Raw genomic sequence first — 18901 nt, 5'->3', positions numbered from 1 at the left:
CACACAGCACACAGAGCTACTGGTACTGGTACCTTTCTACTATAAATACACAAGAGGGGGGGCGACAACAAGACAGGTGCAACACAATAGGGCAGGCTGGGATAATCACAGAGGCAGTAATCTATGTGCTAAATGTGCTACAAAGGAACTTTAATCCTACCAAATACTGTCTGTACACATCAGCTGTGTGTTTGTGTGGTCGTGCTCTGTAATAACCGTCCCACACCCTGTCCCAAAATCTCCCATGGCTCACGTTTGTGTTAACACGTGGACTCGTAAACTCGTAGACACGACCGCGAATCAATGCATGTTCACATTTCAAATTGAATCTTGACCAGGCGCCAATCAATGGGCTCAAACAGAAGCATTGTGGCTGATTGGTTTGGGGGCCGTGGCCTCTGTTCCACAACGAGTCCGAGCCAATCAAAAGGTGTTTACCAGATATGATTTAAACATGGAGGGATCAAGATAAAATTTTCCCAACTATTTTGACAAATCCTATTCAATACCCAAGAAAATTGAGAATGCGCTGTCTGAAGGAAAAAAAAAGAAAAACAACAGAGAAGACAAGTGGAAAAAATAAAGATAGACTGGCTTGTTCTGAGGCAAAAAAAAGATTGTTGATTAGGTTTAAAAGTCTAATTGAGTTGAGCTAAATTAATGCAGCTCTCTAATGACTAATTAAGTCGACATCTGTGGCGGTTTGTGTACTTGTTAATTTATCCCCTCAGCAAAACCCTTTTTTCTTCTGGTGAGGCTTTTTCCATTACACCAATAGTCAATATAAAAGTGACTAATGAATGGCACTTATATTTGGGGGCACTAAGAAGCAGAACATGTGGATTATTTGTCTGATCACAAACTGATCGAGCTTGCTCTCATACACAATCAGTCCTGCAACAGACACAATAATGTAAAAGCTTTCTGTCAATTTCCTCATCCCTACTAATTTCTATCGTAACTAAATGGAAAGTCAATTCACATTGTCCTACGTTTTGTGCACTATAGTGTAATTGATTTGGAAAATTTGAATCCCAAATGCAAAAGTTTTTAGTGTACTTATGTCGATCTTTGGGCTGAATGATTGTTTTGCAATGCCAAGTTGCACCCTTAGTACACAGAGGTACTGTAATAGTGTAATCATGCTTTTGGTAAACACGACGCTTGAGGTGAGCAGCACAGCAGCATAATGGTTACAGCTGTTGCCTCACAACAAGAAGTTTGCAGGGTCTTTCTGTGTGTAATTTGCATGTTTGTGTGGGTTTCTTCCAGGTCCTCTGCTTTCTGTCTGTCTCTGTGTTGGACCGGCGACCTGTCCAGGGTGGCCCCGCCCTCGCCCCAGTGCGACCTGGGATTGGCTCCGGCGTCCACCGGGACTCAGAAACAGGTAAGCAGTGGAAGAGTGAACATTTGAGGTAACATTTGCATGGCGGAAAGCCTTTGCAACTCCCTTTGATCTTTGAGAATGTCTGTATGTGCATATGCGATTTTGTGTGTGTGAATGGAAAGATATCAGATATATCAAATGATTCAACAGGTGTATGAAGTTGTCAGGATGTGGAATGTTTCCGTTTCCTAAACAGCACTGATATTTGTGAATATGTGATTTAAAAAGTATGCATCTAAACGTGTGTGCAGCTGTTTGTGTGGGAGTGTTTGTACATTTTCAAGTGGATTTTCACTAAATGCATTTTCAAGTCTTGGCTGGCTGAAAGGATGATGACTGTAATCAAGCGGCTGCCTTTCCATCACACAGAGCTCAAATGCAGCGATGACATTTCCAAAGGTGCATGCTAGATGGAATATTAAAACACAGTGTCACGCCAACTCTTTTAACGGCTTGTCTTTGTGCCTTAAAAGCTGCTTGACATTTCCAATCAGGCTCCCTGGCGGTTAGCTTTGGCTTTCTGAAGTTTTGCTGTAGTTGAATTCGTTGCTTGGGATTTTTAAATGCTTTATGGATATTAACTTCTTTCAATCCTGGTTAGGGTGAGGCTAGGTTAGGTTAGTAATGGCAAAATGAGTCTCACTGAGCAAGGCAGGCGCACATTATTCTTCACCCTGCAGGTAGGAGGGCTCATATAAGGCGTTAGAAGAATAAAATATTTTTTGATTCTTTGATAGGCTTTTGATGGCAAAAGAATTATTAAAGAGTGAGGATGCTATTAGAAAGAGGAAGGGGGATGAGGGGGACGACATAAACACAGATAGAAGTCTGTGTGTGTACAGTAGGTTGGTCAGCATCTTTTCATTCCATCATGATGACTGAAATGGAGTAGGACAGCCTCTCAAATACAGTTGGTGCACACTGTAACACACACTGTGTGCGCACACAAACACCCCCCCCCCATACCTGCCGACTTGATAAGATCAGAGGTGACAGCATACACGCCTGCCAAAAACAAAAAAGATCCCTTGGGTTTTTCAGGCATTGAGTAACCATCATGTCTCGTCTCACCGTGCTGCATTATATCCAGACTTTCTTTCCCTCTGCAGCAGTTCTTTTCCTTTCATCTCCTCTCCATCTTTTCTCATCCTGGAGCTCTTTTGCTTACCGACCCTTGTCTTGGCATTGGAGACGTGCTTGGAATCAATTGTCTGATTAATACAGGAGACAAACACAATTAAAAATTGATTTGTGGCTCATTATTGACCAATGTGAATAATTAACCAAGGTCTCAGTGCCATGAACACACAGGAGTGTGTTTTTATGCACGGCTGTGTGTGTATATATATGACAGTTTAGTGAAAATTCAAGGAGTGGTGACCTATTCCTGTAAAGTAGCAAACACACATACACACACAAAGAGTGGCTGTAAATCATTAGTGTCATATTAGCATTGCTGGTCTGTTTTTGTGTGTGTGTGTCTGTATGTAAACACTGTCCTAAATTTTCGCCTGTTAATGAGATTTGATGTTGATTTTTCTGAGACATTATTAGGGGCTCACAGTTTTGATTGATCTCTCGCAGTAGACTGTGGTTTTGGTATAAAAGTTCAGTTTTCTAGAAGTTGCAAAGTGGAGTGTTAATTTCCCAACATGTTTGTAAGCCCTTATAAAAATACGTCCAGAATTAAAAGTAAATTTGAACGTGTGTGCTGAGAAGGTCACGGGTTCAGTTCCCAGGCCTGTGTGAAGTTTGCATGTTCAGCTCTGAGTGTGAGTGGTTGTTGGTCTCTGTCTGTCTCTGTGTGCTGGCCCTGTGATGGACTGGTGACCTGTCCAGTGTGACCCCGCCCCTCACCCAGTGTGAGCTGGGATTGGCTCCAGCCCCCCCTGCAACCTGGAAACAGAGTCAGTGAACGTGCGCTTTTATAAATCCTGTTTTGAAGATGACGTCTGCAATGTGCTGAAGGGGTTATTCACAGGAGGAATGTTTTGTCCATTAAGTCATTACATACAATATAGTATCTCTCAGACTGCTGCAGTCTTTGTTTGGAAACAGCATGGGAGGAAGAATTTGACACTTGAGAGAGAAAAAAATCGACGACAGTCCAAATTGGGTGATTTGTGAACACTCTGCTAGTACACTCTCAGACATGGATGAAGATGACACATTTTGCTCTATCATTTAGAGAACAGAGGCCAAATAAATATGGAACTGAATTGATGCACTTCATACACAAAAAAATTTTCTGAGAGGCTTAACTGGGATCAACGATGCATGTTATTGTTTACTTAAGTCTTCCCCAAAGTGATGCATCCTTTTGCTATTCTTGTGAATATTGCCTCCAATAACCAGCAAGGTGAATTACAAAGTGTTTGTAAATAAAAGCCTAACCATATATATTGAGAATTTCGAGACGTCTCCTTCTCCCCTTTGCTGTTGCGGCGGTGCTTTCAACAAACCAGGACTTCATCCATCTCTCACCTCGCTGTCGCTTCTGACAATTTCCTCTTCCACCTCCTCACTGTTACCTATCATTGTGTTGTCATTGCCCCCGTCATCGTCTTATGTAGAAATGGAGGAGAAGGTCTGACAGTTTGTCAGGCTAGCAGAGATAACATGGCCATTTAGCAGGTGTTTGTTCTCCCATCGTCTGTCTGGATTTGATTATAGCGTTAGCTCTTATCCAAGGAAAAGACTTTGAAGTCACTATGTCAGGAGAGCTGAGGGCCCTGATGTGATCTGCATAGTCTACAGTGTTGGAGCTTTAGGAAAGATTTTAATGTGCTTCAGTTTTGATTTTGAAATTATTAACCAGGTGTAACAATGTCCCTGTTGCACAGAATTAAATATACACTCATATTTAAATCTTGATTCAATATGAATCTGCCAAATTACATGGTGGGCTGTCCTTGTCAGCCGAAGCGGGGGCATGGCCGCAGAGCCTGAACGCAGCATCAGGACGACACGGTTTGTAAAACATGCAATCATAGCGGGAGGCGCGATAGGAGTGACCCTTCTGAAATGTGGCAGCAGGGTGGGGGTGTCACGAACAGGGAGACTGTCCTTCAAACCAAGAGCCAGGGTTATGGTAGACATCCAGCCCGGCTGAAGAGTCCTCCAGCAAAACACTAATTGTCAGCTGAAAAGAGAATTTCCAGGAGGGGATCAATATTCATTGTTATAGCTTGAGCATCCTTTTCAATCAAGAGGAAGCATATAAAGTAGGATTACACTTGCGAGGAGTGTATGAGCACATGATTTTCCACACGAGTACACACAATGTTCTTGTCTTAAACTACAGAGGGGGACAACCTGAACTGGCTGTTAGGGAAACGGATGTGAGTTGTGAAATTGATTTGTCGCCTTCGCTTTTAACAGCAGAGACGCACCTTTTGTACTTCTTTATTGTTATCAGTTTTGCAGTGCTGCCCTTTCCTCCATTCTTCTTCTTTTCTTGTATCTGTTGTTTTATTAGACCCGATCTATTGTTGTATTTGCTCTTTGGGGCCGGGCTCCTTGTTCTTTCCCTATCAGTTGTTTGCCAAATGGTGAGACTATGAAAGCTTTCTGATTTAAAGCAGTGTAGGGAGCCATGCTGGAAGGCGTGTGTGTGTGTGTGTGTGTAAGAGAAAGGAAGATTGACGTTTATTATTATTATTATTATTATTTTATTTAGGGTCAAAAACAGGCATGTGTTTGTTTCTCCTCTGGTTACAGCCGTTGTTCTTATCTTCCCCTCCGCCTTCATCCACATTTTGCGTTTCAAGGTGCTTACACTTAAAGTTCTCTTTTACAGTAAAATATAAATTTGAACGAATTGGATCTAAAATCTGCGAACCAACATATCCTAACCCTGAACTCGAGAATAAAGCTTGTTTTGTTCATTTGCAGTCTGCTGATGCCGCAGAGCCCCCAGTCCACAACACGTGTTACTTTGTTTTCCTCTGCCTAATATTCCCTTTGTTCCTGTCCGTCTCTCTGTCTGTGTCCCATTATCTACCCTACCCACCCTCAACCCCCCAAGTTTTTTAATTCAGTTTTTTTTTATGTCCTTTTTATTGCCTTATTTTTTATTTTTATTCTTGTGTATTTTTGTGCTGCCAAACTCAGAGCTGTTAAACAGTGTTGTGTTGTTTTTAAAGCAATGACAATGAGTTCTATTTTATTCTATTCTACTCGAGCTTGCACTGACATAAATGGCCTTCGCTGGTAAGAGCCTGCTTGGGTTGAAACAATATTAAAGGGAGTGTAACATATAATTTTACCTTTACAGTGCCTATTTTTTTATACATTTCTACTTGCACTTGTTTGTCAACAAAATAATAATGTTAAATAAGATTAAATGAAAATGCATGCGTGGAAATTGTCGTCACCCAATCAAATAACACAGTTTGGACTAAAAATCACCAGTAAATGTAAACTTCCATACTGTTTGTTTACTTGTCCTCTTGATTACAACAGTTAACTGTTTAATGTTTTTTGAAAGCTTTGGCCCTTCTGCCACGAGGCCTCCACTCCCTGCCACCAGCTCCCATGACAAAAGAATTCCCCTTCGATAAAACTTTTCTTCTTCTTCTTCTGCTGCTGCTGGCCCGTCCGCGCTGCGTCCCGTATATGGCTCCCTGCTGAGTCCTTAACACTGCGAGTGTGCTACCCAACTGAGTGAGAAGCTAACATGAGAAGCCAACTTTCTGATAAGGCACTGCACTTTTCAGGAGTCAGCGGTACACTTTTATTCCAGCCTTCTGTTTTATCCTTTATTTCCAGCGCTATTTGGTGTCGTGATCCAGCACAGGTGGCAAAGAGAACTGCCAAGTACAGTGACAACATAAGATGCTCGGGGTCAGACAGGCCACACAGTGCTTGTCGGGAACATGCCCCTTTGGAGTACAAGGCACAAGCTGTTACAGATAGAATTTTGAATGTGAGCATATTACCACGTTGGGAATATTTTTTATTAATAAAAAAAAAAGAAGAAGCAAAGTTTCACTTTAAACCCTTGTTCCTCTGAAGCTGTTTTATTAATATTGCACCTACAATTTAAGAATCCACGTGCATGCGTTTTATTTAACACTTCCCTTCATATCTGTCTTTGTGTCTATGCTTTGTGTAGGCTGTTCATATACGTTTTTTACATCTGCTTAAGTGTGTGCGTGTTTCTTTAAATGTATCATCTGTATTAATAGTTCTTCTTGCTTTCTGTGTTGGAAGGTTAATTTGAAGTTTTGCGGCTCTCTATCTGCTGTTCTTCAGTCCTCTCCTCTAACATTTCAGGTCAAAATTCAATCTTTCGCTTACATTTTACCATATATTGCATCATTTTCTTGGTTTTCAAAAAACTTGAGCTCCTTGGTGCTCTAATTGGGATACAGAAGCGTAAGTGAGGCTGGTCTGTCTCTCTACCGGCCCATCACTCATTCTCTCTTTGTTTCTCACATTTTCTCACCGTGATATGAGGGAACCAAAAGTTGCTAGGTTGCTAAGGTAACCAGTTTTATCTCATGCCACGATCTATCAGAGGTCTGTTCAACAAGCCTGTTTGAGGTCAGAATTGGAAAAAATGAGTCACGTTTTCAGTAAATATCCTGGAAGAATTTTAAATGCAGAGATCTACAACACAGTCGCAAACCAGGGAGAAATATTCTCACAGTCAGACTTGGATAAAGGTGCTAATCAGTTTTTATTCAGAGTATAGCCTTCGGTATGCTTTTAATGTGCGATTTGTTCTTTCTGCTTACACCACAATCAAGTTTACTTTGCAGGCTTGATCCGAGACACACAACAAAATTCTCACTAAATGCCAATTTAAGGTGGTAATCTAGAGGATCTCAGGCCTGGTTGATTTGAATCCTCGTCTAGTTAAAGTTAAAGGTATTAACAGCAAACGTAGCTTAAGACTGCGTCACAGAACTGAGGGGGCAGCAAAACAAACTCTTGTAGATTTAATAAAGATGAGAGCCACTAATTGGCCTTTCCCTTCATTCTGTGTGCAGCTGTGAGCTGGTGTTATGCTGCCCACAGATTGAGTCTACAAACAGAAGGGCACAGAAGAAGGAATTGGTTACATGGATGAGAAGCTGGAGGTGTATTACTTAAATAAATTAGTCATGGTCAGTATTTCGGTTACTGGTATAGTTCAAAGAAAACACTACACACTCACACTGGTTTGTGTGTGAGTGTGGTTTGGAGGTGGCGGGCCTAGCTTAGCAAAGAGACAGCTATCCTGGCTCTTTCCCTGAAACAAGACGACTCCAGGAAGTCTGACTGAGAACTGACCGTTAGCATGTTTGCTAGCTCATGAACTGTATTTCCCTTGTTCAGTTCATTTTTTGTTGGACAAAGTGATTAGAATAGCCAAATGAACCAAACAGTATAGAAAACGCAACACACACCGCAAGGCAATTCAGATAGAACTTGTGCGTGTGTCGTGCCAAACTTGTTGTTTTGCATGGACGGTTCAGGGACTGTCAACTACCACAAAGCTGGGTGCTTCAGAGGATCCGAGAGTCAGAATATGAATCTGAGTCTTGTCCCAGAATGAGATGGTCCACTTTGATAGACTGACGCATGCACACACATACATACGCACACAATTTTCTCTCATTTGCATTAATCGCTTCTGACAGATTGAGTTCGACTTTTATCGCAGCAGACTCACATTGGAAGAGAGGATAAAGAAATGAGAGAAAAACATAAACAACTGCAGTGACCTGGAACGATCTAATCGGATTCGATCAGTTTTGTCAAAGTTTGTTAGTTTTATTGGATCACCAGTAAAGGTTTGCAGATGCTATGCCGTTCATCATATAAGAGCACAGAGTGGGCAGACACACGTGCGCGTCGGCACACTGGGGCAAAGTCTGGCAACGGTTAGGAGTTAATCAACCTGTTTATTGCCCCTGTGTGGCAGGTTGGTGTTTTTGTTTTTATGTCTCTCCCCTTACTTCATCTGCTCTTCCTTTAAGGTCCTGCTGCGGTAAAAATCGGACCCAATCAGTCATTCTCAGAAGCAATTAACTGCAATTGGCCAGGGCTGAATGGGAATTTTACTCCACCGCAAAGTGCGTGTGCGCGTGAGCATCTGTGACTTACTGTTCTCTGAGACATTCATTGAGGAAAAAGCCGAACGTGGGCTGCTGAGCCAGGTGGACTCTGAATTCAAGAGGAGTGTAAATGAATAATCATTGTGTGTGATTTAACAGCCTCCCTTTAGTGTGTGTGTGTCTGTGAATAAATTTAATTTAAAGTATAAAAGTATAGCAAATGTAAAGAAAAGAAAAATATAAAAATAATGACCTTCAGGTGTTACGTTTCAACGTTTCGACGTTGAATGCAAATATGAAAGCTGAAGGAAAACTCACATGCACATTTTCTCTGCTGATGATATCACTTCTCTGAGGCTTTACATTTACTGCTAATTGCCTGCTAGCATGATCTCTAAACCACACCTCTGGGGGAACCGTAATCGGTTGTACACTTGTCAGCTGTTTAGTGTAATTCTTCTGCAAAACAATTTAATTGCTCTAAAAGTATTGAAGGTTGCGAGTTGCTGTAGGCATCACTGGGATGAAAATTTTGAGAAATATTGAGGGAAAAAAAGGGGAAAAGGGGGGGGCTAAATAATGTTTTGGGTTTTTCTTGGTATCTGATTTAATTGACATTCCAGCCGTTATTATAAGTGCATTTAAATGCCATTTGGAGCTTGCCTAAGTTAGACGCCCATGCACACAGAGATTGCTGAGAGCTGCTGATGTTCGCACGCGCTAACGGATATCTAGGTGTTGAAAGTGAAAACGCGTTGACAGCAGCTGACGCCGTCATGTTTTGTAATGTAAAGCACAAACCGTTCGTAATGTGGTTTGTTCTTTTTCTATGGTTCCACTGTGGCTCTACCGTTCTCTTTCAACTCCCAAGGTCCTGAGTGAGTCTCAAAGCAAGTCCTTTGTTGCCTGTTGTTGTCTATCGGCCTATTACCTGTGAATGGACCTGGATACCTCTCTTTTTTCTTTTTCTTTTTTTTTGATGGCTGCATAGAATATATTACAGAACAACAGTTCGGCAAATAGCCAGTTGCTATTTTTGACTGGCGAAACACTCTTCTGGGAAGGAGATGGGATTTTTTGTGCTGAATCATGAGCTTTCAGCACATATGCACATATGAGTGTGTGCGCGCGATTCACTCGTCTTCTTTAATCTCATACCTCACTTTGTGTGCATGTGCGTGTGCGTCCTTTGCCCTTCATTGGGAATGCAGAGCCGCTCTATTTTTGTGCCTCACATTTCTCATCAATATTTTACTCCCACTCCTCCTCTTCCCTCCCCTTTCTCTTGCTTCCTTTCTTGGGCATTAGAATAAGGTTTATCTATGCTTCACCACACACCATTGAAGAACTGGTTGGCTGGCATGGAATCCCATTAGGATGATATGAGTTGTGTCTGGTGCTATGAAGAAACTGCCGCCGCCAGATGGCCGCGAACAATCTTTTTGCCATTTGTTTTCAGCCTTTATTTAGCCACAATTGGTTGACGGAGTCCGACACATGCATCTCACATCTTTCAGCTATTCACAGAGGGCTTGTCCTGTGCAACCAATCTCTTTGACACGGGGTCATTTAACAAATTCATCGGAGCAGCGGTGGTCAAGGGCAGGTCAATCGATGATAGCAGTTAAATATACTTTTGTCAAAATCTCCCACCAGGAAAGTCAAATCATGTCCACCCCCTGCTGAGTCTATTGCTGCTGCCCCCATCAACACTAATGACACTGCACAGACAAAGGGAGACAGAAGGAGAGTTAAGAGAGCAGAGATCCCAGGTGGAGCAACATAATAGAAACGTGCCCTCCATCCTGATGAACCGTGCAGACATTACAAATGTAGCTAAAGCTCCAAACGTTTAACCTTTGAACCGACCGGTTTGCAGGTGGCGGTCTTTCAGTTAATCTCTGTTTCTTTGGAAAGTGAAAGCAGGAGATGAGTACTCGTTGTTTCTTTCTTTATAATGCTTCATTTGACAGGCCATAAAGTCCCATATCATTTCCTTGTGTTCCTGAAAGCTTCATTTGGCACTAATTTTGGATAATTCAAATTTTTGGCTGAACAATTCATCTAAATATAATTCAAACTGCAATATGACCAAGTGAATCAGTCAAATTGAAGGAGCTGCAATATTTTGGGGGATAACGATAAATTGTGTCACAACATCTCATAAAAAAAAAAAAGCTGCTACACAGTTTGTTTGGTGAAAGGGTCGCCTTCAATTATTTTCCTCTGAAAAGGAAAAATTCCCATTCCAGCTGTATTTGCACAGTATTTGTCAAAATAGTCACCTTGTATTTTTTTATGATTATTATTGTTATTGCATTCGAATAATACGTTGCCATTTCACTGCCAGTTTGATAGAGTCCGTGCACAGCAGGTGAACAAACATGCAAATATGTGCATTTTGATGTGTTTGTCAAACGTATGATTCAATTCTGCAGCAGAGAGTAACATGATGGAGCAGCACGATCAGCTGCAGCCTGATGCATTCAAAGTATAGATTACTGCTAGATATTGTTTTCATACTTGACATCAGGTAATCTAAAGTGGATGAGTAAACAGTGTTACAGTCAAATCATCATAGAAATCCACATGAACCTTTGACTGGACAGACCTTGCTGTACTTTTGTATTGTTGCTTCTTTAGCTTCTCTCCGGTGTGAAGTAGTGACTCTAACACACCAAATGGTTGCATGTTGCTGGTAGGCAAGAAAAAGTGAAGACGCTGTTTTCTGCCCTCTCCACTACAGATTCTAGGTGATGTGTATGTGCTCCATATTATCTACATAACCCAGATTACTCAGGCTGATCCATTATCCAGTTTTTTTTATGGCTGTTTTAATTATTATGTCTTCACTGCTATTTGTAAAGCACTTTGGTTGGCTGTGGTTACTTTTAATGTGCTTTTAGAAATAAATTTGACATTAGCATCGATATTATTAGAGCTTCTTCAAAGTGAATTTAGAAAACCTAAAGCAGCATATCTCAAAACTGAATGAATTACTGCTCAAGAGATACTTTAATTCTGGCAAACTTCGGCTTCCATCTATCTGTCTGTCTCATCTGTTGCACATCTGAAGCCAGTTGAGTTCTCTAAGTGTGTGTACAGTGGATGCTATACAACACCATCATTAATAATTTGGCTCATGTTTTTTAGAATATATATATATATATATATGTGTGTGTGTGTGTGTGTGTGTGTGTGTATCTTAGTTTGTTCTTATTCACTTTAGAAAATCAGATTTTTTTTTTTCTGTATCAGAGAGACATTAAGCATTTTTTCCTCAACTTTAGCTACTGCTTAGATCTATCTGTCTTCTTCGATATAATATTATAGAATATTGTTTCTACATGATGCAAACAACATCTCCTCATCCTTGGATGCCTTCATTTAAGTTTTATTCGCCCCTTATGTTGACAAAGCCTTTCGTATCTCATCTGTATTGCAGTAAATAGTTCAGTCTGGTGAAGTCTGTGCTGTCTGTGTAGACAGTCTACGTAAAGATTTCCTGAACTCTTCTATATGCTGTTGTAATGGATGCAGCATTGTCTTGCTTCCAGGAGACAGACGTCATCTGGATGGGAGCATATGTTGTGTGAACCTTTAAGCAGTGGTGGTGGCTTTCCAGATGTGCAGGCTGCTCATGCAGCAGACACTGATGCAGCCCCATACCATCAGAGGTGCAGGCTTTTGAACTGAGCGCTGATTACAAGGACAGTCTGTGTCCTCTTTAGTCTGGAGTTCACAGCCTCCATGGTTTCTGTGAATAATTTCAAATTTCAATTTGTCTGACAACATGACAGCTTTCCACTTCGCCTCAGTCCATTTTAAATGAGCTTTGGCCCAGAGAAGGCGGCGGTGTTTCCGAGTCCCATATGGCTTCTTCTTTGCGTGATAGAGCTTTAACCCGTGGATGGCACGGCGAACTGTTCTCACCGGCAATGATTTCTGTAAGTGTTCCTGAACCCATCCGGTGATTTCCATTACAGAATCATACCTGTCTATAATGCTGTGTTGCCCACGGAGGGCCCAGAGATCAAGGGTGTCCAATGTTGATTTTCAGCCTTGTCACTCGGGGATTGGTGAACCTTACCCGATTTTTACGTCTGAGAGACTCTGCCTCGCTGAGATGCTCTTTTTATACTGAATCATGCTGGTGATCTCTTCCCAATTAACCTAATTAACTGTAAAATGTTCCTCCATCTGTTTCTTTTTAGTTCCACTTACTTTTCCAGCCATTTCATGCCTCTGTCCCAACTTTTTTGAGAAGTTTTGCTACTGTTTTTCATAAACTCGCGGAATGTCTCAGTATTCATGCTCATCATCTAGAGCTTACCCATTTTCAGGTCACCAGGGGGTTCTGCAGCCAATCCCAGCTCAGATTGGGTGAGGGCGGGGTGCCCCCGTCTTCATTTAACACGTTTAGAACACACAGGTTCTATTGTGCATTCTACACAATATCTCAACTTTATAGGATTTTAGTATTCATAGAACAGTGGAGGTGCTTTTATTTTATTTTATTTTTTTTTTTACTGTTCCTTCTCTTTTCTCTTTTTCAAATGTGTTGTCAGGCAAGGAGAATAATTAAATAGGTCTGATCCTTTTTCAGTCAAGAATTTTGAAGACCTTTGGAGCATTTACTTAACTTTGGCAACCTATAGTGTGTTGCTTGGGATAAATTGCAACAACTTGCGACAGCTTGGCCATCAGATGCCTGTTCTTGCGATATCTGTTGTCTTGTGACAAACTGTCAATCGGGGAAAGTAGTGGAAAGTGCTCCTATGAGCCTGTGGTAGCCTGCTGGTGGATACCAACTTGTGGTTGCTAATTAACTTTCAGTTCACTTTGGAAAATTTGGCTATGCTTCAGCCGTGTGTGTGTGTTTTTTTTTTTTTTTTTTTTGATTATGTGTCTCAGAATAAGAGTGTCATTATAGAGGGCATTAGCCCCTTTGCCTGCCTTTATTAAGCTACACATGAAGGGCTTTATTTCATCAGGGCTGACACCCTCCCCAGGAATCATTTCTTTTTGCAATTTTCTGCTCGGTTTCATGTTCCATTACTGGTAGATTATGGTTTCTTCTCTGTCATGCACATATATTCATTTATGGATGAACTCATGCACAAACACATTTGTAGCACCTATGCACACACATTGCTGCACACAAATATTGTGAGTGCTCGTGATCCCATGCACTGTTGTTACTGGACCACTGATTGCTGGATGGTAAATGGGCGAGTTGCTTATAGGAGAGGACAATAGTTAAACCAGCAGTGGATTGCTTTCTTTACCATGAAAGTAAAATCAATTTAAAAACCCATTTCCTGTATGGATGATTTAAAGGCACCATCTGAAAGGAAAGGAGAGTTTTTACCCTCTATTTCATCTTAATTTCTCTCTATGTGTTTACTCGTGTGCGTGTGCACTTTTTATGTATGTCGAGATTGGCGGGAACTGCAATAATATATTGTATTGACTCTGGAGGTGCTGATTCAGTATGTGATATGATTCTTTTGAAGGGCCATTCGACAGCAGAGCTGGTCGATGCAGAAGTTAACCAAGTTCAGAGCCTCTGTGGTGGCGACGCTGTGGTAAGCAGTTTAAATGTCCCACAAGAGCAAGACAAGAGTTCTGGCAAATTAAAATAGTGCCCTTTCCACCTTGTGTCAAAGTGGATGTCAATATTTACAGTTTTGACAGGTAAAGCACACACCTTTAAAAATCTTAAGATCAATGCCGCGTCAGGATTTCAGGGTTGCACAAATGACCAAGAGGAGAATTTTTTTGTTCTCATCTCATTATTGAACTGTATTCTCCAAATTGTTCACCTGACATAATTGGAATTGGATTAAATTGAATCAATCACATTACATGCAGAAGTGCATTAACATGTCTTTGCATGGACTGAAACCTTTGTGTTCAAGCAGCAACCAGTTATTATTTATGCCCTCAGGCAAGGTTTAGTTACTTTAAACAAATGCAAAATAAAAAGCTATGGGTTTTGATGAAAAACTGAATTGAAAAAATTGGATTTAAAATTTTAATTGTTTGAGCATTCTTGACAATATGGGCATCTCACATTAAATAACATGTACATAATTATAGTTATACATTAAGAGTGAAGCCATTGTATGATGCCTGCAAGTCCAGAGGAAGTTTTTCAGCTTTCAGGAAATAAAGGAAATAACAGTGATAAGTTGTGTTAGTGATGTAATAGGAGCAGCTTTGACTACGATGTGGTTGTTTTTCACAGGAAAAATGTTCAGTGTCTGCTGAATTTGTGTCGTGTTCATAGTTTTGTTCAGAGAGTAAAACATATGTTGGGAATTGGAAAAAGTAGTTTGTAGTTCAGTTTCCCGAAGGCTGGTTTGCAAGTGTTACAGGAGTTAACTGTTTCTTCTTTTGCAGCTGACTTTTAATAGTCACATGTTCTGACACAATTTAATCATGACAGAATCAGGATTGTTCATGTCATTTACATATATTTTACATAAGGTCTGTAATTTGAACTGCGATGTTAAAAAAAAAAAGTGATTTGTGGTTACTTTGTGGTACTGCATTATTTAGAGTGGTGTTAGTTTGAATCAACCTTATTCCCTTATATCCGTTCGACCTTGGCAGGGAAGGCAACAGATTTTCTTTCTGTTCTTTGTCAGTGCCTCTGACTTCTGTGAAGCTTGATACAATCAAGATGCATTTTTCTATAACAGAGTTCTCACACAGCATTTCTCAGTGTAAATGTCTGGTTTCATCATGTGCTTATGCTCTGTCAAGTTTCATCATTTGAGCTCATTGAGACTCGTTAAAGATTCAGGAAGTAAAATGTTAAAATGGCTTACATTGGTTGGATTCCTTTAATGTAAGCTGGAGTTTTAATTTGAGTAACAAGTCATGTGACCAGTCTAGCAGAGTGCATGATCGTGGCATTGTGGGTCAGAGCAATGGCCTAGAATCAGCATTAGAGCAGAGGAAACCGTATTTTGGGTTTATTAATGGGCAACGTGAGAAGTTTGCCATATTTAATCAGGTTTGTTTTTCCTGTGCTCGCACATTGAAGCACACTTATCAATGAATATTCGTCAAGGTCAAGAATGAGCAGTTAAGTCAAACTGTAGCAAACTACTTTCCACTAAGATTTGAATAGACTGTTTCAGCTGAAAGGAAATGTTGTAGCTTCGCAGAAAGGGTGTCTATTTTGATGTTATTCATTGAAGCAACACATGCAGGCAGGAAAGAAGATAAAACACTGCAGTATTTCAAGAAGGAATAACATCAGTAAATCCGTTGCGGCTCCCCCTCTGCAATATGAGTCAATCAATATGATCTTTGTCTTAGCTATACGGCAACAAAGAAGTCCTATACAATGGAAAAAAGGAATCCTGTGCAACAGCCGACAAGCAAGGAAGCAATGTCCCATTTTTACGAGATATGACTACAGCACTACACCACTTCCTTTAGTCGTTGGTTTAATATGGCTTTCAAAGTAACTCTAAATGTTAAGTGCAAGGTGTTTTGTGCACCTTGATTTTTTCCTTTCAGTGATTTTTGTAGCCCTAAGGCTTTTGTCCCAACAATTCTTCTCTCGCTTTTCTTGGCCGCATTATATTAGAAATGATTCAAACGCCTGGCTGTTGCTGTCATGTTGTATGCTGTCTGAGCCCACTGGGGTTGGAGCGCTGCTGTTGGTGCCATGCTAATTCATAGATTTACCAGGAGGATGGTCCAGCCATGCAGGAGGATTAAAGTGCACCCAGTGAAAAGAGGACAGTTTGATTATCTCATCATTTGACAAAACAGTTCAAATAATTTCTAGTTTTTTCCATCTGTGTCTTGGTTTTGTTAAAGCTTTTATTTCTATACATCATCTCTCTCTCATTATTTTCCATCTTAAGGGGAGTTAGTGATATGTATTATTACGTTGAACAATATATATTATGTATATGCAGATATACACTGAGTAGATTAGTCTGCTATTATGTTATTTGACTTGGTTCAGAGTAAACATGCATTAAATATCCCAAATATATTATTTGTTCAGCAATTCTGGCTATATAAAATATGTAAGATTTTATGTAGTGCAGCTCTCCATGTCTTCTCCAAAACGCTGGTATTAAAGGTAACTATTAATGTTCCAGATGTTACATATTTATATTCAGGATACTATTTGGAGGAATGGAGATATCGTGTAGAGGAGACAGAGCAGAGCCGGCTCTTTTGGACCAGAAGCTGATGTGAAGACAGGGTGAGAATAGAAACCACACGTGGGTCAGTGAGAGGTGAGCCTGAGAAACTGGAGAGTGCAGGAGGACGTGGAGGTGATAGACAGTGTTGAAATGAGTGTGGAGGAATCAAAGGATGGGAGAAGAACCACAAAAGGCAGCTATTTGAGACGGTTTTAGTGATTTTGTAAGACAAGTCGTAAATTGTGGTTTTACCCGCAGGCTTCTGTGTCATCAGTGGAAATGTGAGGGTGGATGCGGTAGTTGTCAGAAATGGTAAGCACTTTTAGGCTGGATGTGAGCGTTTACGTAAGTATGTCTGCACTGCAGCCACGCTCAGGGAGCTTGTGTGTGTCTGTACTGTTTTTCATTTTCTGTTACAGCATCTGCATCAAGATATTGGCGTGTGCGAGTGCGCGCCTGTGCGTGTCGCTCTACGATGGAGATTTCATTAAGCCCAGTTAAACAAGTCTGACACAAATAAGACTGTCAGAAAAGAAATAGTGTGACTGCTGCCATGAGTCATTTCCAACCTCTTCATCCATAAACCTGTTGCTACTCACTGATACACACGGCTGCCTTTGATTGTGTATTTTTTTTTTATTTATTTAATTATTTTTTTTAAAGGTGTTGGTTTCATCCTTGACTTCTTGCATTCATTAAATACCGCGAAAGGAACGTCATTAAAATTAACTTAATCAAGAACGGAATTATTTGTCTTTGCCACAGATTAAAGGGGAGGATCTTCTTTGTCACATCAAATTCATCACCTTCAATGAGATTTTTTTTTTTTTAAGTTTAATCTTAAAGACTATGTCAATGTGTGTCTTCTTCTGTACTGGGGAAAATTAAATCCATCAATAGCACATTGTTCTTTGCTGTAAACTTCCTCTTTGAGGTCACTCAATCATCAATATACTCTATGAATGGAATAGGTCATGCTCTATTTATCTTTATCGTAGACAGGTTTCTACTAAATCCATGCATGCGTTAGGTCAAATATGTATGCAAATTTTATTTAGTTTTTCTTTTCTGTGTAGTTTTTTTGGTCACAGTCTGTCACACAGCTACATTAAACAAAATGTAATCTGTTTTTCTCGTGTTTTCACCTCTAACCAGATTGACCTGCTGTGGAGCAGTCAGACAGAGATGAAATGATCTGCTGCCCCCCCCCACGACTCCACCCACTCACCCAGCAACAGCACTGCTGTGATGGTAAGTTCATGACACGCATTCAAACGGATTCAAAAACCGCACCGCAAAAGCAACCAAATTGAGATTTTAAAACTAGATTTGCACTCAGTTCTAGATAAAGTTTCATTGACAGGTTTTAAAGTAGGTCACCCGTCGCATTAAAAACACTATCAATTAAAACGTACTGTCCTTTCTATTAGGGCATTCACAGTATGAAATGCTGGTTAGTCTGACTTGATATTATTACTAAAGGCATTCAACAGAGCCATTACAGACAAATGTTGAGCTCTACTTCATCAGGAAAGTTAAAAATATTTAGACATCATTTTAATTGTTGAGCTGTTTTGCAGTCATCTAAAACTCAGCCATGGTCATTAACATGCATATGATAAGCTTCATGCTCATTTACTTACCACTTATCCCTTAGCTTTAAGGGCAGTTAGTGCTTTGTTCATTACGCTCACTAACAAATCACCACATGCTTTGTTTTTTTTTTTTTTGTTTTTTTTTTTGCTTGACTTTATAGCGAGAGAGAAAGAGAGAAACTTCAGAACAGTCCTCAAATGAACTTGTGCGGCGAATAAAAGACAAAGAAAAAAGGGTCTCAGGAAGTTTTATTCTGTGAAAATGAATTCACAGAGGGCATTATTCAATAGTGTGCAACTGGAAAAGATTTAAGTGAAATTTCCCTGTGTAAAGGGTAGCGTTAGGAAATGGAGATACATAAACCTTTGGTGAGGAAGCACTCGGAAGTCTAACTGGAGTAAAATCACAAACATTAAGAGAATGACATTTAGTGGTGGGTTATTCAGAGCAGAGCAGCCATGAAAGTGGTGAAATGCTCATAATGACATTTACAGTAACCTTTTCCTGTGACTTTTTAAGAAGGGTTAAAACCACAGAGACGGAAAGATGGGGCTATGTTAGGTCTTTGCTATTAATCAAGCTGTGAATGCACCATGCCATAGCTTGAGGGCAATTTCTTTTTGCACTTGTTAAAAACTGGAGAGGAAGACAAGGAGGATGAAGACAAAGGCCAAATATATTAAACAGCCAGG

At 40.4% G+C, this 18901-nt stretch overlaps 1 long non-coding RNA gene across 1 annotated transcript in view; it reads left to right on the top strand.

Moving 5' to 3' along the window:
• LOC115037730 (uncharacterized) overlaps positions 1-18901 on the top strand; it is a 42877-nt gene that overhangs the window by 4053 nt on the left and 19923 nt on the right. The window contains exons 2-3 of the long non-coding RNA XR_003840472.1: positions 1273-1387; positions 17769-17864. This is a non-coding gene — a long non-coding RNA (uncharacterized LOC115037730). The remainder of the gene's footprint in view (positions 1-1272; positions 1388-17768; positions 17865-18901) is intronic.

This window comes from Echeneis naucrates, chromosome 24 (genome assembly GCF_900963305.1).
Source record: "Echeneis naucrates chromosome 24, fEcheNa1.1, whole genome shotgun sequence".
In the NCBI taxonomy this organism is placed as follows: Eukaryota; Metazoa; Chordata; class Actinopteri; order Carangiformes; family Echeneidae; genus Echeneis; species Echeneis naucrates.
This window is presented reverse-complemented; position numbering and strand designations above follow the sequence as displayed.